The 25,589-nt window shown below is 50.3% G+C and overlaps 1 protein-coding gene across 3 annotated transcripts in view; it reads right to left on the bottom strand.

Moving 5' to 3' along the window:
* TJP1 (tight junction protein 1) overlaps window positions 1–20,664 on the bottom strand; it is a 72,677-nt gene extending 52,013 nt beyond the window's left edge. For all 3 annotated transcript variants that reach the window (XM_081337641.1, XM_081337642.1, XM_081337643.1), the window contains exon 1: window positions 20,658–20,664. The gene's annotated coding sequence lies outside the window, so the exon portion shown is untranslated. The remainder of the gene's footprint in view (window positions 1–20,657) is intronic.
* Window positions 20,665–25,589: the final 4,925 nt, after the last annotated feature.

Raw genomic sequence — 25,589 nt, 5'->3', positions numbered from 1 at the left:
GCTGCAATGCAGGCAGTCCTTGACTTACGACCACAATTGGGCCCACAAGTTCTGTTGCTAAGTGAGACATTTGTTGAGTGAGTTTTGCTCCATTTCATGACCTTTTCTGCCACAGTTATTAAGTGAATCACTGCAAGTTAATAAGTTAGTCTCCCGGTTGTTAAGTGAATCTGCCTTTCCCACTGACTTTGCTTGTCAGAAGGTCGCAAAAGGGGATCACGTGACACACACACACACCCTCGTCATAAATGTGAGTCAGTTGCCAAGCGTCTGAATTTTGATCATGCGATCATGGGGAAGCTGCAAAGGTTGCTGTAACTGTGAAAAAACGTTCATAAGTCACTTCTTTTTCAGCACCGTTTTGACTCTGAACAGTCACGAAATGAACGGATATTAATCAAGGGGTACTTGAACTTTATTTCTCCCTCTCCTGGGGGGAAAGAACAGCAAGAATTTTAAAGCCAGCCCTCAAGGAGTATAGCTAGAGCAGGGGTCCCCAACCCCTGCTCTGTGGATCGGTACCGGGCCGCAGCAAGCCAGCAACCGGTCCACACAAACAAGCAAAGTCCCATCCTACGGTAATGCCAGCTTGCTGATGCCCAGAAGGGACACCCCCGCCCCGCTTCTTTGCTATGGCAGCGAGGATGACGGCCAAGGGGTCCCCCCCTGCCAAAATTAACTCGGGAATTTCCCCCTCCCCCTCCCTTCCCCGCTTCCTGGAGTTAAGCGGCGAATTCCAGGCTGGTCTGTGGGGACACCTGCTCGGATGGCGTTGCTCTGCAGCTTCGGCACCTGCTGCTGCTCACATTCCTGCCTTGGCGAGAGGACAACAGCAGGCCGGCATGTTCTCACGCCAGCAGCAGCAGCAGCAAAGCACATTTCAAATCAATGCTTTGGCCTCTTGGCTCAGATGTCGGCCGTTCCTAGATGCAGAGGGAGAACCGGCCAATATCTGGGGGTAGACGAGGAAAGGGGGCTTTTCCCCCTCCCCTTTTCCTGGGGGTGCCCCTGTTTATTCCACCGAAGGTGGCCAAGAAAACCAAATCCATGCAAAAGTAGGAAGAATAAATTAAGGGCACAAAGCACTTCTGTTCGTCGGTGTTTCTCAACCTTGGGCGCTTGAAGATGGGTGGACTTCAACTCCCAGAATTCCCCAGGCAGCATAGCTGGCTGGGGAATTCTGGGAGTTGACGTCCACCCATCCTCAAGCGCCCAAGGTTGAGAAACAGTGCACGAGACTGTTTTCAAGAACATGTAAACATGTAATGTATCGTGGTTCCTTCAAGAGAAGCAACAACGAACCAAGATTCCTAGACTACAAAACACCGAACCGCCCTGACACACAGCGAAGAAATAAACCTGGTTCTAGCAACACTAGGGTCCACTTAAGCCCTACACAATGGCACACCAACTACAAGGATGGAGTTTACCAATTCCAGCCAGCCCCATTAGATCTTTGTCGGCTTGGCAAATGAACTCACTTTCTCTCAATTCATCCACAACACCCACCCACCCACGTTTTTAGTGCAAGCTTCTTCGCTTAATAATATTTATAATAATAAAGTTGGAAGGGACCTTGCAGGTCTTCTAGTCCAACCCCTTGCTCAGGCAGGAAACCCTATACCATTCCAGACAAATGGCTGCCCAGTCTCTTCTAAAAAACTTCCAGCGTTGGAGCATTCACAGCTTCTGGAGGCAGGTTGTTCCACTGGTTAATTGTTTTCAATGTCAGGAAATTTCTCCTTAGTTCTAGGTTGCTTCTCTCCTTGGTTAGTTTCCATCCGTGGCTTCTTGTCCGGCCTTCAGGTGCTTTGGAGAACAGCTTGACTCCCTCTTCTTTGGGGCAGCCCCTCAGATACTGGAAGACTGCTATCATGTTCCAGCCCCCGCCCCCCATCCTTCTCTTCATTAAACCAGACCTATCCAATTCCAGCAACCGTTCCTTGTATGTTTTAGCCTCCAGTCCCCTGAATCCTCTTTGTTGCTTTTCTCTGCACTCCTTCTAGAGTCTCAACATCTTTTTTCCATCGTGGTGACCCAAACTGGATGCCGTGTTCCAACTGTGGCTTCCTCTCCCCGGCAAATCTCCGAGAGATCCAACGGGCCTGTTGTCTAGCAGGTGCTCAGCCAGCGGCCGTCTTGTGCCACAGATTACACACATGCTCTGCTGTGCACACTGAAACTCTTCTGGGAGAATCAACAAAGCACCTTGGAAACTGACTCCCGTTTGCTCAAGCGGCGGCAGGGAACATCTCTGCCTGAAAGCCAGATCGGCTCCCACCTCCAGCAATTAAAAAAAAAAAACTTTGGCATCTTTTCAGCTTTTGAGTTTATTCCCTCTCCCTAGCCTTGCGGACGGAGGGAAGGAACGGTCTTGCACAGTGGAGCCCAAAGAAACGAACAGTCACAGACTCGTTCTGAAGATTCTCCTGCAGGCGCAGGACTGGGCAAGGACCGCAGGGTGTAAACAACGGGGAAGGAGGGCGGCCAGACGGGCAATCGGAAGAGTCCAGCCCAAAAGGAATGAAAGTCAGCCACTTGAAGCCAGCCACAACTCAGCCAGAGCCGCCCCTTCCTCAAGACAGCTGCAGAGAAGCCCCAGCTGAAATCAGTAAGCCGTGATGGGCCAAGAATTCCCTCTTTTCTCTCCAGGGCAGGGACTCCAAGAACATGCTGGTTTGGGAATTCTGGGAGTCAAAGTCCAGATTTCTTAAAGCAGCTAAAGTTTTGAAGGACACCGGAAGGTGTGTTTGTGCGATAAAGTCAGGCAAATAAACCAACATTCCTTGGTTCGGTGGACAGCGCAAGCCTTTAGACAGCCGCCCTTCCTAACCTGGAAGGTTAGGAAATTAGGGTGGTAGAAAACAAAAGCACCCCAGAAGTCGTTTGCCTTGTTCAGCTAGTCCTCGACTTTCAACGATTCATTTACTGACCATTCAAAGTCACAACGGCACTGACAAAAAGTGACTTACGGCCATCTTTCACACTTGTGACCACTGCAGCCTCCCACGGTCACGCGATCAAAATGCGGACGCTCGTATTTATGGCGGTCGCAGTGTTGGGGGAATCATGTGATCCCTTCTGCGACCTTCTGACAAGCAAAGTCAATGGAGGAACCCAAGTTCATTTAACCACCATGACACCAACCTAACAACCGCACTGAGTCCCTTAGCCGCTATAGCAAGGAAGGGTTGTAAAACGGGGCATTTAACCAACGTTTCGCTTAGCAACAGAAATGACGGGCTGAACTGTGGCCATAATTTGAGGACTCCCTGTAGAGAAGTTCTGCTCAGGGTCATTTCCTTGGCTTCCTGTGGGAAGCGTTCTCTTCCTGCAAAATCAAAGGAAAGAGAGACAGGAAAACGCCTCTTTTCAAGGCATGCTTTTGCGGGCAGGAGAGACGGGGACTCCACAGCTAAGCAACCAGCCGTGGTCCTTCGTGAGACGAACGTCATAGGATGCAAGCTTCAAACCTACAAACCTGGAAGTTGACTAATCAGAAACCGTCCGGCTGGTATATCCGTTTAATTCTGCTCCGAAAGAGAATTTCCCTTCAAGCACAAGCAACCCCTGAAGTTGTGTGTAATCAGGAATCGTTTGCAAACTTTCCCCACCGGCAAATTTTGCCAGGATCAGCAGATCCCGAGATAAATAATCTCTGTTACCGGCAGACCTAAGTCTGCAGCCTGACTAGAAAAATAAAATCTGTCTCTGTTTGGTAAATATCAACAGATGGGAGTTGGGATTAGGTTTTAAAAGATCATCACAAATACAGGGGAAAGGACCTCTTAAAAACACAGTTGAGAAAATTTGATTAGAATAATTTACGCTTCCACTGTTCAATCTCAGCCCAACACGTCAAAGAGTACACCTAGACAACTTCTTTCATATTGCTGGGGCCCGAAGGAGCCAATTTTTTCCAAAAAAGCAACAACCACCCTCCCACAACCCAAGCCAAAGTAGGCAACATCATCCTACGTTTCACGACTCAGGTAGGTAAGTTCAGTGCTAGAAGGGAGGGGGATTCATAAACAGAGTGCAAACCCCACCTCCCTCCTAGCACTGATGACGTTACCCAGGTGGGTCGTGAAATGTCTGCAAGGAAACAACCCAGCTCAGAAAGCGCCAAGGACCTCACAGTCATTGTTCTCCTTCTCTTTCTCCTTCTCTGCAAACCCCTTTCCCTTCTAGCACTGATATTACCCGGAGGGGTAATGAAACATCTGCAAAAAATCTACCAGGCTCAGACAGCATCAAAGACCCCATGGTCGTCCTCCTCCTCCTCCCTGCAAAACCCCCGTCCTTTCTAGCACTGTTGTTGTTGTCTACTTGGGTCATGAAACATCCACCAGAAAACCACCACGCTCAGAGAGCACCGAGGAGCCCACAGTTCGACTCTTGAGCTACAAAGATTCTTTTCTATCGGGCCCAAGTGTTTTGGGGGTGGCTGGCTATGCAACCGCCCACCGTGGGGGTGGCCTTTTCCTCCTCTCCTTACTCCAGATCCAACCTCGGGAGCCCTTCCTGTCCTCGTCACCCAACATGGGCTCAGAGACCCCAAATCCTACGCTTTGGGAGGGTTAGGGCCTCTGGTGAGAAAAAGGTTTTGGCTGACCAATGGTCCAAAGCCAACGTTTCTCAACTCCAAGAATTCTCCACTCGTCTTAAACTTCCCAAGCTTGAGAAACAGCGGTCCAAGCTGATCAACTCCACGTTTTCCATCTTCCAAGCTTCAAGAGACCAGCTGGTCTAGGTCTGCTCCTAACCAAGGCGAGACCTCTGAAGGCTTTCACCTGGCCCAGGCCGCCTGTGCCCCCCCCCGTTCCCGAGGCAGAAAAGGAGTGCCAGTCAAAATACTTGCACTAGAGGGGGGGAAAATGCCCTCTTTTGTGCAACCAAGACGTGCAACGTCGGGGGGGGGGGAGAGTGGAGACATAAGCAGCCATTGTTTCCTCGTTAAAATGGGCTAATTATGAAGCAGAACTGAGATGGACGGAGGAGGAGGAGGAGGCGAGCGTCGCTTCTGCCAACAGGAAGAGGGTGAAAAAGAAAAAGAGTTTAGATTAACCTGCTGTTCACCTGGCCTACCCATCCCATGTCTTTCCAATCAAAATGTCAGCCATCTCCTGCTACTGGCAGTCCTTGACTTACGACCACCATTGAGCCCAAAATAACAGCTCATTTTCCTATTTCTTTCCCGGTCAAAGTTGGGCTGCATTTAAAGATTAATAAATAATAATAATAATAATAATAATAATAATAATAATAATAATAATAATAATAATAATAATAATAATAATAATAATAAACCTTGCAGTTTCAGAATCCAGTATTTGCTTAATGCTGGGACTCTCTCTCTCAAATCCTGCCACCTCAATCAGCCTTTTGGGCGCAATTACATCAGATTTTTGCCTAACAAAGAGACTCGCCACAAAGCAACACGCGGGCTTGCTGGAATCAACTTGATCCACAACTCCCAGACCGGGTCTTCAAGTCTGGCAAAATAAGCCAGATTAAGCCTTAATCCCAAACCCCCAACTCCTTACCACGCAGGGAGACACCCTGCTGCATTCTGGGTGCTGGGACTACAATGCCCATCTTTTGAAGCCAATTAAAACAGCAGGAAGGGAGTTGTGGACCCAACACTTAAAGCAGGGCTCTCCTAACAAAGCCACTTTGAGACTTGTGGACTTCTACTCCCAGAATTCCCCAGCCAGCGCATGCTGGGAGTTGAAGTCCACAAGTCTTAAAGTGGCCCAGTTTGGAGAGCCCTGTGCTAAGCAAAGTAACTCTTTATTTGTTGAAATAAAGAAACTGTTCTTTGGGCTCTGTTCTCCACAGGGCTACTCTTCTCCATTTTGAATTTAAACCATTTTCCTTTGTTTTGCCTGCTTAGGAACAAAAGGCAGTTGCATTCTTTGCAGGAAGCCAGGTTTCCTGTTAAGAGGGGTTTGTGTGAGTGTGTGTGTGTGTGTGTGTGCGCGCGCGCCCAGTTAACCCCAATTTCGAAACAATAGAGCACAGTCAGCCTCCTCTGCAAACAGTCCCCTTGCCCACTGGTCCTTCCAACCTTGAGGAAAAAAAGAAGAATTTGAGACAATAGAATCAAGCCGTCCAAGGTTTTTTGCTCAGGCACAGACTGACATTGTTGCAGCTGCCCGATAAGCCAAACCAGGGTTGTTGGGGGTGGGTGGGGTTAGAGGGTCTTTCCGGTGGGAAAGGAGGCAAGGGAAAGAGAGATCTATGGCAAGCTCAGCCTCTGCAGCTTGTGACCAGCAAATACACAACTAGTTGTGTGATGCTCTGGGATGACATGTGGAGATATGATCTCGTGCCAGGGAGAAATGCCATTTTTGCAGCTCTGCCCAGCTGGACGCCATATGATTTCCAGATCTGTAATTACAGCACTGCAAGCTTGGAAGAAATATAAATTTTTACAAAAAGTTTGCAAGAGGTTGAAAGTGAAGCAAATGCAATGAATTGGGGGGGGGAGGAGGAGGAGGAGGAAGAAGAGGAGGAGGAGATGACTATGACTAAGGCAGGGGTAGGCAACCTTGGCTCTTTTATGACCTGTGGACTTCAACTCCCTGGCTCAGGAATTCTGGGAGTTGAAGTCCACGGGTCACAAAAGAGCCAAGGTTGCCTACCCCTGGACTAAGGGGTTTATGGTCTCTGAACTTGGTTTTCTTGCAGACATTTCATGCCCAACTAAATAACATCATCAGGGCTAGAAGGGACTGGGGTTTGCAGGGAGGAGGAGGAGGAGGAGAAGACTGTGGGGTTCTTGGTGCTCACTTAACTTTGTTTTCTTGTAGACCTTTCATGACCCAACTAGGTAACATCATCAGTGTTAGAAGAGGAAGACTGAGGAGCAAGAGGAGGAATCCAGGAAGATGGGCTCCAGAGAGAAGACAAGGAGATCAGGGCTCCTCAACCCTTTCAAGGAGTTTCTGATTGTTCCTCGGCTTCTCCCCAAACACTGACTAGAGGAAAATAATGTAATAAATATGACTCTTGACTAATAGTACTACGAATAATAGTATTCAACAACCTCGACCCTTGGATAGTCCCACCACCTTGAAGGACAACGTTGACCCAACCCAACTTTAAAGACCAATTGCCGAAAGAAATCTCTAAGGCAGAACAATCCTTGAACAAATGTGGTTTTTTTCCTTTTCTTTAAATGGATGGGAACCATATGTCTGGATCTCCCATCCTTATAGCGAGACTGAAAAGTTTTTTCTTTGGTTTCAATAATCACAGTATAAACATTTGGACGTTGCTTTCAAGGGTCTGAAGCACTTCGCATACATTATCCAGAGGGAATCTTGGCTTCTGTTAACCGCCTCTTAGGTGGCCCAGATGAGGCTCCATCTTTGCTCCTGCTTCTGGAAGCTTCCAGATGCCTGCAGTTGCTTGGAAGGGTGCACCATCCCGCTGAACGACCGCTAGTTTTTCCTGAGCTGGGGAGGGGGGATGTTCTCCTGCAGACCACCGAGGCCTTCCTCAGCTGCCACCTTAGAAGCTCAAAGGCCTTGCAAATGGGTAAAAGCATCCTTGACTTACGCCCACAACTGCAACATGAATTTTTGTCACTAAGTGACTGCAGTCACAAGTCAAGTACGCTACACAGGTATTTGAGGAATTTGTCATGCTAACAATTATATGACCATTTTTTATGATGGTCGTTTAGCACATCTCTGCGCTTGTTATGCAGATTGCACGGACATTATGTGAATCCAGCTTCCCCAAGGGGTGTTTTTTTGATGTAAATCAACAACAACAAAAAGGCAGCAAATCACAATGGACAGTAGGACCCCACAACCAATTGTAAATGTGAGCCGGTTGCCAAGTGTCCAAGTTGCAGTCCTACTGGCAGTGGCGTGATGGTCACAGGTCGTAAGTCATTTTTCTCAAATGGTCATTAAACAAGCAGTTGTAAGTAGAGGGCTACCTGTAGATACACATGACTACCTACGACCATAACTCCCCCGAGTTACACTTGTCCCATTTCACAAATGACACACACCCCGGCACTTACAGAGGCAAAACCCCCGTTTGCTCAGACACATGTTCTCCCAAGATATTAAAAATGCAGCCCTTTAACTGGAATTTTATAACTGTCATCGTTCGTTTCCTTTTAACTTGCGCAACGTAAAATCTTCTCCAGATGAAACAACTTTTTTTTTAAAGACCACAGATTTCTGGCTAAAGTTCTGGTTCCAAGTTATAGGAAATTCTTTTCTCCACTTTGCAACCGTTTTACTAAGTTTGTGCGTCGTAGCTTTTTTGTGGCTGTTGTTAACTCAATTTGCCTGTTTTGTGATGAAACAAGCTGCCATTGACCAAAACCAGTGAAAATAAGGAAGGAAACAATGACCTGGACAGAACCTTTTTAAAAGCGCTCTGATTCCACAGAGCTGAATACACTAGACAAGTATTTGAGGAATTTCTTATACTAACAAGGACTTTGTCTTGTTTCACAGTATTTGAGGAGCAGAACAACTCTTAAGCATCTTCCTTTCACTACCCTACCAGTGGCAATGAGTCACTTATTGCTACTTTAGCAAGACCCGACAAAATAAATAAATACGGTTCAGCAAGGGACAACAAAATAAATATTTGGAGTAGGCTGCAACTTGTATTTCTTCTGCATTCCTATTTTACTTCCTACTCACGAATTCAGCACACTCCATTTTCTCTGATACTTAGGAGGGAAAAATCAGGATTCCTTGATAGGTCCAATGCTAATAAAGCAAAACCTGAATAAAACTGAATTTATGCTTAAGCTGCATCTCGCAAGGACTTGGGACCACCTGATCCAAATCCAAAACAATGACCATCTTGGTCTGATCTACAAGATTTGCACTATCTGGTTGCCCCAGACATGACTTTTCATTCATTTGTGACTCAGAAGAGGCTCTTCAAGGAACAACTGATCTCTCATCCAACTGTCTGCAGCTACAGAAAAGCCCATCTTACACAATCACAATTACAAACATAAAAATATAAGCGCTATACCCCCCCACACACACACCATCAATACTACAAGAGACCTGAATTTACAACCAATAGTTTTGGAGGGTTGTTTCCCCCCCACACTTTGATGGACTTTCTGCCCGCCTGCTTTTTGATGGTATCTTCCCTCCTTATAGCTATTGTAGACTTTCCACCCTGCTTTTTTTTTCCAACACACCCTAGAGAGAGAATACATCTGTTCATAGTGTGGATGGAAAACATTCTATTAAAATTCTCCAACACTCCCCCCTCCCCAGAGAAACAGGTTATTGGAATATTTTTAACACCTATCTGATAACACTCTGTGGAAATCAGGAGTAGCATTTAGTTGGTGGAATTTGAACAAAGCTGCCTTGAAATCCAACCTCAGACCTCTTCCAAAGTTTCCTGGCTGATGAATTTACCGTATATACTTGAGTATAAGCCGACTCGAGTATAAGCCGAGACCCCCAATTTCACCCCCAAAAACTGGAAAAAGTTATTGACTCGAGTATAAGCCGATCCGCCGTTCTGCAAGCCTCTGCCGCCAGCAGAGGCTCGATCCGCCATTTTGCAAGCCTGAATACACAGGAATACCCTGTGTGGCCGCGGCTCGTCGGCAGGTCTCCGTTCCTCCTGCCGACCTTTGGGGAGGTTTGGGCGCCTCCCCAAACCTCCCCAAACGTCGGCAGGTCTCCGTTCCTCCTGCCGACCTTTGGGGAGGTTTGGGCGCCTCCCCAAACCTCGGCAGGTCTCCGTTCCTCCTGCCGACCTTTGGGGAGGTTTGGGCGCCTCCCCAAACCTCCCCAAACCTCGGCAGGTCTCCGTTCCTCCTGCCGACCTTTGGGGAGGTTTGGGCGCCTCCCCAAACCTCGGCAGGTCTCCGTTCCTCCTGCCGACCTTTGGGGAGGTTTGGGCGCCTCCCCAAACCTCTGCAGGTCTCCGTTCCTCCGCGCAGACCTGCCGACCTTTGGGGAGGTTTGGGCGCCTCCCCAAACCTCGGCAGGTCTCCGTTCCTCCTGCCGACCTTTGGGGAGGTTTGGGCGCCTCCCCAAACCTCCCCAAACCTCGGCAGGTCTCCGTTCCTCCTGCCGACCTTTGGGGAGGTTTGGGCGCCTCCCCAAACCTCGGCAGGTCTCCGTTCCTCCTGCCGACCTTTGGGGAGGTTTGGGCGCCTCCCCAAACCTCGGCAGGTCTCCGTTCCTCCTGCCGACCTTTGGGGAGGTTTGGGCGCCTCCCCAAACCTCCCCAAACCTCGGCAGGTCTCCGTTCCTCCTGCCGACCTTTGGGGAGGTTTGGGCGCCTCCCCAAACCTCCCCAAACCTCGGCAGGTCTCCGTTCCTCCTGCCGACCTTTGGGGAGGTTTGGGCGCCTCCCCAAACCTCGGCAGGTCTCCGTTCCTCCGCGCAGACCTGCCAACCTTTGGGGAGGTTTGGGCGCCTCCCCAAACGTCCCCAAACCTCGGCAGGTCTCCGTTCCTGTTTGGGGAGGTTTGGGCGCCTCCCCAAACCTCCCCAAACCTCGGCAGGTCTCCGTTCCTCCGCGCAGACCTGCCGACGTTTGGGGAGGTTTGGGCGCCTCCCCAAACCTCCCCAAACCTCGGCAGGTCTCCGTTCCTGTTTGGGGAGGTTTGGGCGCCTCCCCAAACCTCCCCAAACCTCGGCAGGTCTCCGTTCCTCCGCGCAGACCTGCCGACCTTTGGGGAGGTTTGGGCGCCTCCCCAAACGTCCCCAAACCTCGGCAGGTCTCCGTTCCTGTTTGGGGAGGTTTGGGCGCCTCCCCAAACCTCCCCAAACCTCGGCAGGTCTCCGTTCCTCCGCGCAGACCTGCCGACCTTTGGGGAGGTTTGGGCGCCTCCCCAAACGTCCCCAAACCTCGGCAGGTCTCCGTTCCTGTTTGGGGAGGTTTGGGCGCCTCCCCAAACCTCCCCAAACCTCGGCAGGTCTCCGTTCCTCCGCGCAGACCTGCCGACCTTTGGGGAGGTTTGGGCGCCTCCCCAAACCTCCCCAAACCTCGGCAGGTCTCCGTTCCTGTTTGGGGAGGTTTGGGCGCCTCCCCAAACCTCGGCAGGTCTCCGTTCCTCCGCGCAGACCTGCCGACCTTTGGGGAGGTTTGGGCGCCTCCCCAAACGTCCCCAAACCTCGGCAGGTCTCCGTTCCTGTTTGGGGAGGTTTGGGCGCCTCCCCAAACCTCCCCAAACCTCGGCAGGTCTCCGTTCCTCCGCGCAGACCTGCCGACCTTTGGGGAGGTTTGGGCGCCTCCCCAAACGTCCCCAAACCTCGGCAGGTCTCCGTTCCTGTTTGGGGAGGTTTGGGCGCCTCCCCAAACCTCCCCAAACCTCGGCAGGTCTCCGTTCCTCCGCGCAGACCTGCCGACCTTTGGGGAGGTTTGGGCGCCTCCCCAAACCTCCCCAAACCTCGGCAGGTCTCCGTTCCTGTTTGGGGAGGTTTGGGCGCCTCCCCAAACCTCCCCAAAGGTCGGCAGGAAGAACGGAGACCTGCCGAGGTTTGGGGAGGTTTGGGGAGGCGCCCAAACCTCCCCAAAGGTCGGCAGGTCTGCGCGGAGGAACGGAGACCTGCCGAGGTTTGGGGAGGTTTGGGGAGGCGCCCAAACCTCCCCAAACAGGAACGGAGACCTGCCGAGGTTTGGGGACGTTTGGGGAGGCGCCCAAACCTCCCCAAAGGTCGGCAGGTCTGCGCGGAGGAACGGAGACCTGCCGAGGTTTGGGGAGGTTTGGGGAGGCGCCCAAACCTCCCCAAACAGGAACGGAGACCTGCCGAGGTTTGGGGACGTTTGGGGAGGCGCCCAAACCTCCCCAAACAGGAACGGAGACCTGCCGAGGTTTGGGGAGGTTTGGGGAGGCGCCCAAACCTCCCCAAACAGGAACGGAGACCTGCCGAGGTTTGGGGACGTTTGGGGAGGCGCCCAAACCTCCCCAAACAGGAACGGAGACCTGCCGAGGTTTGGGGAGGTTTGGGGAGGCGCCCAAACCTCCCCAAACGTCGGCAGGTCTGCGCGGAGGAACGGAGACCTGCCGAGGTTTGGGGAGGTTTGGGGAGGCGCCCAAACCTCCCCAAACAGGAACGGAGACCTGCCGAGGTTTGGGGACGTTTGGGGAGGCGCCCAAACCTCCCCAAAGGTCGGCAGGTCTGCGCGGAGGAACGGAGACCTGCCGAGGTTTGGGGAGGCGCCCAAACCTCCCCAAAGGTCGGCAGGAGGAACGGAGACCTGCCGAGGTTTGGGGAGGTTTGGGGAGGCGCCCAAACCTCCCCAAAGGTCGGCAGGAGGAACGGAGACCTGCCGAGGTTTGGGGAGGCGCCCAAACCTCCCCAAAGGTCGGCAGGAGGAACGGAGACCTGGGGAGGTTTGGGGAGGCGCCCAAACCTCCCCAAAGGTCGGCAGGAGGAACGGAGACCTGCCGAGGTTTGGGGAGGCGCCCAAACCTCCCCAAAGGTCGGCAGGAGGAACGGAGACCTGCCGAGGTTTGGGGAGGTTTGGGGAGGCGCCCAAACCTCCCCAAAGGTCGGCAGGAGGAACGGAGACCTGCCGAGGTTTGGGGAGGTTTGGGGAGGCGCCCAAACCTCCCCAAACGTCGGCAGGTCTGCGCGGAGGAACGGAGACCTGCCGAGGTTTGGGGAGGCGCCCAAACCTCCCCAAACGTCGGCAAGTCTCCGTTCCTCCGCGCCCTGCCTGCCTGCTTCTTTCCGCTGCGGAAAGAAGCAGGCAGGCAAGGCGCGGAGTTTGGGGAGGTGCGCGCGCACCTCCCCAAACCTCCCCAAACTTCGGCAGGTCTCGGACGGCGGTGGCTTGGGAGAGGTGCGGGCGATCCCGGAAGCACCAAAGCCTCGGCCGCGCACAAGTCCTTGGTAAGTTTTTTTGTTGACTGGAGTATAAGCCGAAGTGGAATTTTTCAGCCCAAAAAGTGGGCTGAAAAATTCGGCTTATACTCAAGTATATACGGTAATCTTGCCGTATGATTGACTTTCCTGACCCCCAACTCCATCCCCCCCAGCGCAAGGGGTCAGCTTCATGGGCAGCTCAAGCCTGAAGCCCTAAGAAGAATAGCTGGCTAAATCTTTTTCCTGCTATTAGTTGCAGAACATTAAAATAGCTGCTGTATTCTCCAAGGCCGCTGTTCTACATACACTTACCTGTATGTAAGTCCCACTGGGTTTTGTGGGTTTACTTCTGGGCAAACAGTTGTAGAAGTGTTCCATAAATTGCCATGGTGATGGCAGATCACTGGAACATCTACCCAGGAATCCAACAAAACCATCTTTATTTTAGGACTGGGTAAGCGTTCAAGATAATTCTGCTCTGGATGAACCTTAAGTCCCAAGGACCACGCCACATCTTTTCTGCAACCACAATACAGATGTGGTTTGTTCCTTATTTATTTCAGGTTTCTTGGTTTGTTTTGTCAATGTACAACTTTGGGGCTGCCAGGAGGTATGCAGGAAGTTCAACCCTGCTTAGTTTTCCAAGTTCTACCATCGCTTATCTACCATCACCAGCAATTAAATGACATTCCATTGCCTTAAAATGTAGTTCAGTTCTACCGAACTCCGACCTTTGTGATACTGAAACTGGCAAGCAGAACTCGTAACACAGACAACAAAAATGTGAAACAAAGCAATATACCACACCATGAACTTCAATTAACACAAGGCACTGGAAATCTCAAAATTCCACCTGCCTTAAATTCTCAACACAGCCAGATAATGCGTTCCTTCCTAATTTTATTCAGAACTGAAGCCAACCTAGGATCAAAACTTTGACACAGCACGGGGAAAAAATCAGTTTCCCCCCATTATTCTATCATTCTCAACATGGGTGTAAAACATGGGAAGGTATAGCCTTTAATCCTCCCCCCTCCCCACCCCCCAGTTGGGATCTGAGTGAATATTTCACACTGATTAAATCAACTTGCTCATAAAAATGCCAAGTTAACCCTATACCCTACTTGGTAAAACCTGCAATGGGCCAGGCCTTTTTATTTACAACTGGAGCTGATTTTATGACCATATCTCAGGGAGGTTTGTTTTTTTCAAATCCAAGTTTTTATTCCCACGGGCAACGGGAAAGGATTTGGAGAATGTTAAGTGAGTAAGGCTGCTATGTGCTTGAGAACCAGGCATTAATGGTGACTAAGATGAAATGTATTCTAATCTTTCCAGTGTAAGGGATAAAGGTCGTATTTTAACTCGCGGAGGTTTCTTGTAAATATGACGAAACATTTGATTAAAACAGACCAAAAAAAAATTCTTGAGAAAAGACTTTCCCACAGTTTGAAAAGTGCCCAGGAGAAACGCTGGATCCAGTTACATTGAGAAGTTAATCTGAAGTGCTCTTAAACACCCACCCACACATAAACACACACACATACACACACACACACACACACGTAGCTTTGGCTAGATCCTCACAAGATGGTGAGCCATTGTTTGGAAACCACAATAGCTGGGTTTATTCTCTGCATTCCACTCAAATTAAAATATCCATTGTGGCTTTGGGTGATGTGACATTGAACATCAGGAGAAAATGACTATGTCTTTGTTGCACCTGATCAGGAGACCTTTTCCAGATCTCCTTGTTCCTACTGACGGGGCTGTTTTCATTCTACCCATACCGGAATCTCCAGATATCAAAGTCCCACAGTTGTTACCTACTCAAAATTTCAAGTCACTTTCCAATGCAACTCTTCTCAAGCAGCAGAACTTCTCACGGATCCTGCTATTTTTCTGGTGGTATCTCATGCATCATCAGCCTCGCTAACTTCCATCATGTCCAATACAGGCTGGTGTGAAGGGAAGAACAAAGAACTGTGGACCACGCTGGTCCATGAAGATGACCATGCACAAAGGCCAGCTGGATTCTCCTTCCTGACCATCCTTTGGTCCACAAAAACGTAAGGGCAGAAGAACAGTTGTTAAGACTTGTACTTGGCTTTGCTCTTTCTACAGCCTGAATCTGAAGAAGCTTCTGTTCTGCATTATGCCTTTTTTAGTATCTATAATAAAACTAACTTAGTGAGGGTTGTGTCTTGAATCTCTGCCTGCCATTCTCTAAGAATCAATGGGGATGGAAGGAGACAGCATGGATACAAGTTATGACCTGGGACATTTGAGGCCAGGTATAAAAGCAAGTTGTACTCAACACTCTTAATTCCCAAAATGTAAACCGTAGGAAAAATGAAATCAATCAGATTTGGAGAAGAAGAAGAAGAAGAAGAAGAAGAAGAAGAAGAAGAAGAAGAAGAAGAAGAAGAAGAAGAAGAAGAAGAAGAAGAAGAAGAAGAAGAAGAAGAAGAAGAAGAAGAAGAAGAAGGTTGTTGTCATTTGTGCAGACTCAGCATTATTGTCAGTAAACTGTAAGGATGGTAAGCAAAATCTGTTTGAAAAGCTGAGCATGTGATTTACTGCAATTACTCAATAATTCAAACAAAATTTGCTTTACACAAATTAGCTAATGTTTAAAAACAAACATCACACTCTCCTTAAATTCTCTGCTTTCATCCACACCGCATTTATTTCTCAGAAATTGCACACCCTGCTAATTAAAATCCTTTCTTTCTTTTGGTAGTTTTAAGAAATAAAGCCCAATTGCAACAGCAGTAGGATCTTGGCCCACATCTCTTAAATTTATTAAATGTCCCCTAAAACAGCAATAATCTATTAGCCTAATCCACTCTAAGCACAAGAATTATTATGGCCATTAATCACGCCAGCAAAAAAGACACATCACCACCCCAAGTCTCACGAAAACCGTTGGAAAACTGTATTTAAAAAATTAAAGGCTGTCACAAGCTACCGATTCTCATCAACTACATTAGTTAAGTAGAAATATTCCAACAATTCTGGCGTCTCATAAAATTGACATTTTGAGCTTTCCCCCCCCTGGTACAAGTAGGCCAACTGCCAAACTACCAAGGTGGGAGTCGGTTGCCTCTCCCGAGCCAACTCTTGCGTTTCTCAGGAGGTTCAATGCTACTAAGGCTTGTTAGCTGCCAAGAGATTTACTTCAGAGGAGGTAAACACAGGAAGAATTGCGGTCAACAGCTTAAAAGCTATCGGTTGATTGGATCCTCTACTCCCTGTATTTTCTTGAGCCACAACTGAGCCCAAAATTTATGTTGCTAAACAAGACAGTCGTTACGGGAGTTTTACCCCATTTTATGACCTTTCTGGGGCCCGTTGTTAAGCGAATCACTGCAGTTGTTAAATGAGTAACATGGTTGTTAAGCGAATCTGGCTTTCCTGTTGACCTTTGCTTGTCAGAAGGTCGCAAAAGAGGATCGGCTGACTCTGGGATGCTACAAGCGTCGTAAATACGAGCCAGTTGCTGAACGTCTGGATTTCGATCACGTGACCCTGGGGTTGTAAGTGTGAAAAATGATCCTAACCCACTTTTTCCCAGCACTGTTGTAACTGTGAGCGGTCACTAAATGAACCGTTGTAAGTCAAGGACTACCTGTACCTCGAGGGTCACTCCCCGTACAAAAGAGACACACAACCTAACCCAGGGGTAGGCAACCTTGGCTCTTTCATGACTCGTGGACTTCAACTCCCAGAATTCCTGTGTCCACGAGTCACAAAAGAGCCAAGGTTGCCTACCCCTGACTGACCTTTCAGCACTAGGGCTTCCTTGTGTTCTCCTCTACAAGATTCATTTCCGAAGCTGGGGGAGGAAACAAGGGCGGTGGACTTTCCAGGCCACTGGCAAAGACCTTGGCCGACTCACAGGAGGAAGTGTGTGGTTCCTCACACAGAGGACGTTTTGGGTGACGCAACCACTCATCCGGCTTCTCAAGCCATCCGACAGAAACCTGAAGCACAGGTGTATCAGGCCAGAGAGGACAACACCTAGTGCAATGTTGTCATTCTTTCTCAACTGGTCCCGCAAATCCAATCCCTCCTCCTTCTGTTTACTTGCCTTCCTCGCCCAGCTCAATCCACCCGGAAATGTCAGAGTTGCAAGTTTGCAAACCAGAAACGGTTGAGTAGGTTTTCTGGGCAGGGTCTCAAATCAGCCTGAGTCATTTCTACAGTCGTCACAGATGCTCCTACCCAGATTCTTCCTGCCCTGGCAAGACTGGCGCTCCGTTGACCAAAAGAAGCTGGGAGGACGGAACGTGACACGAGGGTCAGCCTGGAGGGGCAATAGAGTAAGGCCCGATCGATGCTCTGCATCTAGCCGTGGGTTATTACACCCAGTTGTAGGACTAGGGCCAACTGAACATTCCCTCCCAACTCAAAGTGCCGTACTGACAAGACCAAACCAAGGAACCTGTTTAGAGCAGCGCAAACTATATAGTACCCCTTGATTTCAGAATTAAAAAAAATCTACAGAATAAAAAAACTGAAGACAGTCCCAATCCAACAGGTTACTAAAACCCTACTGGATTAACCTATATCTCATGATAAATAATTGAATTGTGTTTCCACAATAGACAAACAACAAAACTACTATATTAAGCCTCGCATGACAGATTGATTCCACGGTTGCTCCCAAATAAAGACTGCTTACGCCTCAAGTCTGCAGAAAAAAAGAGATAATTAGATGAACTTCCGACTTGTCCCTCGTAAGCAAAATGAAGCATTAATTAGTGGCTTTCACTCCTACTGAGGCTGGTCCTGTTGCTCCAAAATACAGCAGCAAAAGACATGAAAGATTTTTTCCTTATCTCAGGAACATCAGCACAACTCTGGTTAATATTTCTCCAAAGCAAGTGGAAATTAAGAAAGAAAGCAAAGTGGCCATCAACAAAGCAGACAATGGCAAAAATAGAAAAAAACAAAATATAGTAGAGAAGCTAAAGAACTCAGCTCCTAAGACTTAATGACTCCTTGCTTATACTGTGTAAACCCCCAGCCCAAATTCAAGATTTAATGCATAAATTTACTCAGCCACTGTAACCAAGAAGACAGCAATAGAAAATAGTAATTCCACTCCATTATTAATTAAGTTTTATATGCCTCCCGTCTCAATGACAAGCGACTTGCAAGCATCATCAAAACAGAGGTTTAAAAAAATTAAATGATAAAGCAAAATTAAATAAGTTAAAAGCCAGAACCAGAATACTACAGGGTTGGATGTGGGGTTTTAATCCTGGTCCATTAACCACCTCCAATATGGAACACATTATACAGACATGTGCATGTCCACTTGTGTTTCTCACCTATTTTTCAGTGAACCAAATGCTCAAGGTTTTCAAATTGCTCATGATGTGTCCTTAAAAGCCCCCCCCCCGGGGGGCTGTCCCTTTGCACCATGTCTTGAACCCATATAAACTCTTGCAAAGGTTGGCTTCATCCGTGGACATCAAAAATTTTGCAGTCAGCTACGCTGAATAATTGAAGCCTGCTTTTCCCATCTCTGGTCCAAAGCACTGGTCAACATGCAGTGTTTAAGCAAACAAACCACACCGGGGTGTGCCACAAAGTAAAGGAGGATAAAACGTAGTAAAAATGTTTTAAAGAGAGTTACCGTAGCTTAAATTGCTTTCCTTCATGGGCCCATTGCGTGCAGGTTTAATAAGCTCTGTTCCCTCACTGTACAATGGAAAAGGAGGCCTAAGAACATTGTTTTGCCAAAAATAATAAGCTACAAAGCAAGGCCTAGGAGGTCCTATCTCACACACACAAACACAAACACACACAGAAACATATTTCCGGAGCAAGCCATTACCTACCAACTCTGCATTCTTGCAGGCCAAACAATGGAGGGTCATTAAAATATCAGCTTTTACTATCCAAGGCAATGGCAACTTTAAAGACTTGTGGACTTTCAGCTCCCAGAATTCCCTAGCCAGCCATGCTGGGTGAGGAATTTTGGGGATTGCAAATCCTCAAGTCTTAAAGTTGCCACGCTTGGACACCCCTGATCTAAAGGGGAGAGTTTGCAGTGTTTTGGACTTACAAAACATTCCTCCTTTTAAAGTATCTGGGATTCTGTTTCTGATCCACCACCTGCTCAACGAAAGGAATAAATGCATGGATTTCCGTAGGGGGAAAAAAGTCAGGAAAATGGATGCTTAGGTTCTGGACCCCTCCCCCCCCCCAAAGAGTTGGCAAACAAGTTGGCAAAGGGATTGTTTTAGTAATTGAAAAGAAAGGGGAGGAAGGCAAGAGCGGGCCAGCCTGCAGCCCCACGGAGGCCTAAATCTGACTTTTCTGCAAAGGGGGGGGAGTGTCCATCACAGGACCTTCGCAGGCACCACCCCAATGGAGTGGAGGTTAAAAATAAGCTCCCAAAAGCTGGTCCAATATTTATTTGGCGAAGGAGTCTCGGCGACTGCCACCAGATACCCCCGCGAGGTGCCAAGAGTGACTGCCAAGTTGCAAACACCGAAGGAGCTGCGTGGAGAACGGAGGCACAGCAATGAGATCACACCGAAACTGCAGAGTTTCGCCCGGAAGCTGCCACTCTCCAGGGAGATGGATTCATGCTTCCCGCCGACGGAGAGTCCCAAAATTAAGGCTGTCATTCCACAGGTCTATAAAGGGGCAACCCCCCCTTCCCACCCTCTGCCAAGCCGGAAGAGCCGGGCTGCACATGCAACAGGTGGGATCCCTTTTGGAATCGTCCTCTTCCCTGGCATGCAAACCTCTCTCTGGAGCCAGGCATGCACGCACGCATGCACTCGGCGCATTGCAGGCACCTGTTCCGGAGCCCCAGCAGGTGTTTCCCCATGCAGCTCAGCGCACCACCCCAAACAGGCCTGCGAAGCAAGCGGCTGATTCAGAGCCCCGGGCGAGGCTGGCGGATCCCGTCTGTCAAGACCTTTGCAAACCTGTTGGTTGGGTTTCAGGAGGAATCGCCAAGCTGTGGAATTGCAGAGACAGGACACCTCCCGTGGGGCCACAACAACACAACCACCACCACCCCTTCCCCGGCCATGTGCTTGCACACGATTTTTCATCCACAACTGCTGGACAGAGCAAGGGGGCTAGACTAGAAGACCTCCAGGGTCCCTTCTTATTCTGTATTTGCTTCAGTGGGGGGAGGGGGAGTCCAAGTTCCCCAACAGCTTTTTCCAGGGGCATCTCTCTCTCTCTCTCTCTCTCTCACACACACACACACACACAGAAGCCCCCAGACCCGCTTGGGGGGAGGGAGCCAGGATGGGCCCTGCCTGGATAACCCCCCCTGCCAAGAGGCGTGCTGGGAAGAGGCGCGGATTCAACAGGAAGGCAGGAAAGGAGGAGGGGGAGGGGGGAGGATGAAGGCCAGGACCGTCCCGGGGATCCTGAATCTCCCCCCCCCAGGGCAGATTCGCCCACCGGGCGCCCAGCCCGCCTCGACTCCCCCCTCCAGGCAGGGAAACGGAGCGCCCGGGACTTCCTTCCGCCCCCGCCGCAAAGGAGCCCCCTCCCCGCCTTGCAAAGTCCTCTCCCCCCCCCCGCCCGCCCCGCCCGCCACGACGCCGCTTCTGGCCAAACTTTCCCCGCGGAGCCCCGGAGGGTGGGGGGATGGGAAGGCCGGGAGGGGGAGACCCGCGGAGACCCTCCTCCGCCCCCCCCGGAGCCCAAGCGGGGGGGCGCCTCTCCCGCCCCGTCCCCGAAGGCGGCCGCGCCAACCGAGCCCTGCGGGGGTCCCGGGCGCGCGCAGGGGGGGGGTCTCCCGCAAGGCGGCCCGGAGCGGGGAGCGGCGCGGCTCACCTTGGCGGCGGCGGCGACTCGGCCCGACATCTGGCCCTTCCCGCGCCGGGGCGCCGCTCCTGCCGCTGCTGCTGCCCGCCCGCCGGCCGGCCGGCCCCGATCTCAGGCGGCGGCGCCCCGAGCCATCCCGGCGGGCGCGGAGGAGAGGAGCGCGGAGGCGGCGGAGGCGGAGGCGGAGGCGGAGGCGAGCGGCGCGGCCAGCAACTTTGCGCCCAGTCCGGCGGGCGGGCGAGGGGGCGGGGCGGGCGGGCGGCTGGCTCCTCCCCCTCCTCCTCGGGCGCCGCCTCCCGCCCTGCGCGCGCAGCCGCCCGGCCCGGCCCGCCCGATGGGAGCGCGGGGCGGGCGAGGCTGGCCGGGCGGTTCTGCGCGCGGAGGAGCCTCTTTGCAGCCGCCGCTGCTGCCGTTGCGCCCCCCCCCGCCCACCTGGCACGGTCCTCCCCCCCCCGGGAAGGAGCGGAAGGGGGCGGCCTCGCCCGGCCCTCCGCCCCCCCTTGCGCCGCTGCCCAGACCCACCTGGCTCTGCCCCCCCCTCCGCCCGGGCGCTTTGGTTCCGCCCGCGGAGCTGGCACGGACTGGGGCAGCCAGTTTCCTGGAACGGGCGAGCCTATCAGCGGCCGCGGGGGGGGGAGGAGTCGAGGCTGGGCTGGCTGGCTGGCGCGGGGAGGACCGGAGCCCGAGCGGCTGGATCGCCCGTCCGCCCTCCCGCCCCCTCTGCCGGCCAGCCTCGCCCAAACCTCGCCGGCTCCGAAGCTGCCGCTTCCAAAGCACTTTAGCTGCCGCTTCCCTAGCCAGGAGAAGAAGCCACAGTTGGCCGGCTAGAGTAACGCAACCCAAACCTCCCCGATGATCCAGGTGGTCCTCGACTTACCCCCACAAGTGACCCCGAAATTCCTGTTGTTAAGCGAGACGTTCCGTTACGTGAATGTTCTTGCCTCGGTTGTTAAGTGAATCGCTGCAGCTGTTAAATTAGGAACCCGGCGGTTAAGTGAACCCGGCTCCCCCATTGACCTTACCGGTCAGAAGGTCGCAGAAGGGGATCACGGACCCCCCTGCCGAGACGCTGCCACAGTCGTAAGTATGAACCGTTTGCCAAGTGCCTGGAGTTTGACCGGTGGCCCCCGGGAGGCTGCAACCGCCGTGTAAAAAATGGATGTTGGTCACTTTTTTTTAGTGCCGTCCTAACTTTGGTCGCTAAATGGACTGTTGTTAAGTCGAGGACTACCTGAACTTTCCAGGGTTTCCAAATCTCAGCAACCTTCAGAAACGTGGACTTCGGCTCTCAGAATTCCCCATTCGCTAACCTTTAAAAAGAGTGGACTTCGAGAGTTTTGCTGGCTGGAGGATTCTGGGAGCGGCAGTCCACCCAGCCTCAAGTTGCCAAGGTGGAGAAGCCCTGGTTTTGGATACCAGAGGCTTCCCAAAGCAGAAGGTGGAGTTGCACAATTTGCAGAGAGGACTTTGGCCCTGCTACCTCCTCAATCCCCCCCCCCACCTTAACAACAAGAGGCTGTTTTGCAGTCGCAAACTGCAACTTCCTTTCCAAGGAAGTCTGAATAATGGTTTTTCTCCCAGCCTTCCTATCCCAACTTCCCACAAACTCTCCAGGGTGGCTTTCAAGACCCCAAAGTCTTCCCTACCCTGAAGCATCAAACTCCAAATACAGCAACTGAACCACCGTCTTACGCTACGCCAAATAACAAATTAAGATACGGACTGTACTCTTTTGCGAAACCTGGCAGCCCAAAGCAAAAATAAAGGAAGGAAACTCTGTCCACTATGCACAGATGCCTGGCCTGGCCCGGCCCAGCTCCGAAGGGCTTCTGGACAAACACATGGGGGAAAAGCCCACTTGTGATTAATGTGTAGTTGCCAGGCTGTGCATCACACCGAACTCAATAGACCTAACTTTCAAATGATCCTGCAGAGATCGTCTTGCAGCTAAATTACACATTCCGGGAGCAAATTTAGGTCATGCTAAATTAAAGCAGACCCAGCGGCTTTTCTTCTGTTATTACAATTGCTGTAGTTTTAGTCACATACCGTGGTTTTTTTTCTCCTGTGAGCCCAGAGAAGAAAGACTTGGATGGAAAGGAAATAAAAAGAGTAAAGCTTGAAAGCACAAAAAATGCAAAACACCACCTTTTCCCGTAAGATACAGAGTAATGCTGTATCATTATTTCATACAGACCGTTTGAAGTTACAACAGCACTGAAAAATGTGACTTATGACCAGTTCTCACACTTAGCGACCGTTGCAGCATTCCCCCACGGTCACATGATCAAAATTCGGACACTTGGCAACTGACGGTTGCAGTGTCCCAGGATCACGTGATCCCCTTTTGTGATCTTCTCGCAAGGAAAGTCAACGGCGGAAGCCAGATCCACTTAACAACCAGGTTCCCAACATAACAACTGCAGTGATTTGTTCAACAACTGTGGCAAGAAAGATTGCAAAATGGGGCAAAACTCACTTAACTCTCTTGCTTAGCCACATAAATCCCAGGCTCGATTGTGGACTATATAGCGTGTAGCTTTTATATGTAAAATACTAGATGCTATCATCTTCATCCAAAATGTGATCCAAAGCCTCTGAATTTCCTGCCTCTGTTGTCGGCCGGCTCTGTGTGAATTGCTGGGAAGGAAAGGGCTGGGGCCACAACAGGAAACCTGCTTCTGTGCTCAGGAAGTACACGAGGCCCCCCGGTTCAAAGCGTTTCCAGAATTCACTTTATTTTCCAGGAGTGTTCTGATCTGAAATGAACATTCCTGATTTAAAAACACAAACCAGCCCAGCTGGAGGGGTATATATTTCATACTACCTTGTTTATTTGCCCAGGGCTGTTTCTGTTTCCAAAATGGTCAATTTGGGGGGAAACAAAACGTTTCCATTCTGTTCTTATTTTTAGTCCTTGGAGGAGACAGTTGGATATGCCTAAAAGCAGTGTTTTTCAACTGTGCTAGCTAGGGAATTCTGGAAATCAAAGTCCACCCATCTTAGTTTGTTGACTAGGGAATTCTGGGAGCTAAGTCCATCCATCTTAAATCATGCTAACTGGGGAATTCTGGGAGTTGACGTCCACCCATTTTAAAGTTGTTGATTGGGGAATTCTAGGAGTTGAAGTCCACCCATCTTAAAGCACGCTGACTGGGGAATTCTGGGAACTGAAGTTCATCTCTGGGTAGGGAATTCTGGGAATTGAAGTCCATGCCTCTTCAAGCATGCTGACTGGGGAATTCTGGGAGCTGAAATCCACCATCAAAACTGAATGTTTGTTTTGAATGCAGGCCAATTGCTGCGTCACACCACACGCTCATCTGTGGTGCGTTTAATCATGGTTTGCTGTGCGGAACCAACTTGGATAAATTCATCAAATGCTCTGAAGCTAGGCTCTTTTTTTGCACCATATCCTGAGCCAGAAATGAGTCAGCTCTTTCTATCCGAGCGGGATATTTAAACTCAGTCCCACCTGCTCAGACCTGAACGCAGGGGGATGTCTGTTCAAATACCATTAAGGCGATTTCCAAAGCTCAGATATAAAGGCCCAATGTTGCGTCCTGTTCCTTCGTTATTTCTGACTGACCTTTCCTCCTCCAGCGTGACCTCGGGATGAAGTTGCTGAGCTGGCTTGCAGTAAGTCCATCTCCCCCACCGGCTTTGGACCCCGTCCCGTTAGGCCTGGTCTTAGCGTTTGGCTCTTCTTCTGTGTAAAGGCCTCCCCCGGCTCAGAGTAACGTAACCGGATCGCCTTCTGTTCCCGAGAGTCATGTTCCCGGGTTTAATATTTGATGCGGCATCCTTAGCAAGAGAAGCCCCTGGCGTGCCTTGAAACACAAAACATCCAAGGAACAGCAGCAGCTCCAACTTGTGAAACTTTCTCCCCAGGAAACCGACCTTGCAACCCGTTCCAGAATCGGCATCCATAAATGACGTTCTCTTTCATTCTTCAATGGCGTTTATCGGGTTTTTTAAAAGACAGGTCACCCCTAGCGGCTCTAGATGCTGGCACCTATTGGAATGTGTTGAGAAATTCTTAGAATTCAGCTAAAAAAAATTTTTTTTCCCCCAGACAGTTAAATGGAGCTGTTTGGGGCCACTCCTAAACCGTGCCAAGGAGGAATCAGCTTCAGGGCCAGCATGAGTGGTTTCGCTATCAAGGCTGTGCCATCAAAATTAAAATAAGTAGCTAATGTTAGTGAGAGGCCTGCAAAAGATGTCTCCCCCCCCCCAGGATTGTGGCGCAGACCCGCCAAATCATCCAGCAAGAAGTTTTCTCCTTGGATATAAGGCTAAGCCACGCTAGACTATAATGCAATGCTTCCCAACATTGGCAGCTTGAAAATGGGTGGACTTCAACTCCCAGAATTCCAGTAACCAATGAGAAGTTAGCAACTACACCAGGGATGTCCAACCTTGGCAATTTTTTAAGACTTGTGGACTTCAGCTCCCAGAATTCTCCCATCTTTTGGGAGATGGCTGGCTGAGGAATCCTGGGAGTTGAAGTCCAGCCATCTTCAAGGTGCCAACGTTGAGAAACACTGCTCTAATGTCTTGTGTTTACTCTTGGTGTGGTGTATTTGTCCACCACGGTGGTTCGTACTTTCTCAATCATGGTTCATCTGCTGTACAAACTCAGCCCAATGCTGGTTTCCTGAGTCAATCATGGTGAAACCAACCAATGGCTTAGCATGATGCATTCATTCAGCCCTTGACACTTATCAGTAGCCAAGCTCATCCTGTATGGTTTTGGCCCGAACAAGAGATTTCCTGGGAATAGCAAATATCTTAATTCCACAGTACAAACCCTGTGTGTTTCCTCCATAATACTAAGGAAGGACGGGATCACTGGAGGAAAGAATTTTTTTAAAAAAAATTGCAGAGCCACCAGGATCTCAGCGGATCATTTGAGCTTTCTCTGGCAGGAAAGAAATTCTC

The sequence above is a fragment of the Vipera berus genome (genome assembly GCF_964194415.1).
Source record: "Vipera berus genome assembly, chromosome: 12".
Taxonomy (NCBI): Eukaryota; Metazoa; Chordata; class Lepidosauria; order Squamata; family Viperidae; genus Vipera; species Vipera berus.
This window is presented reverse-complemented; position numbering and strand designations above follow the sequence as displayed.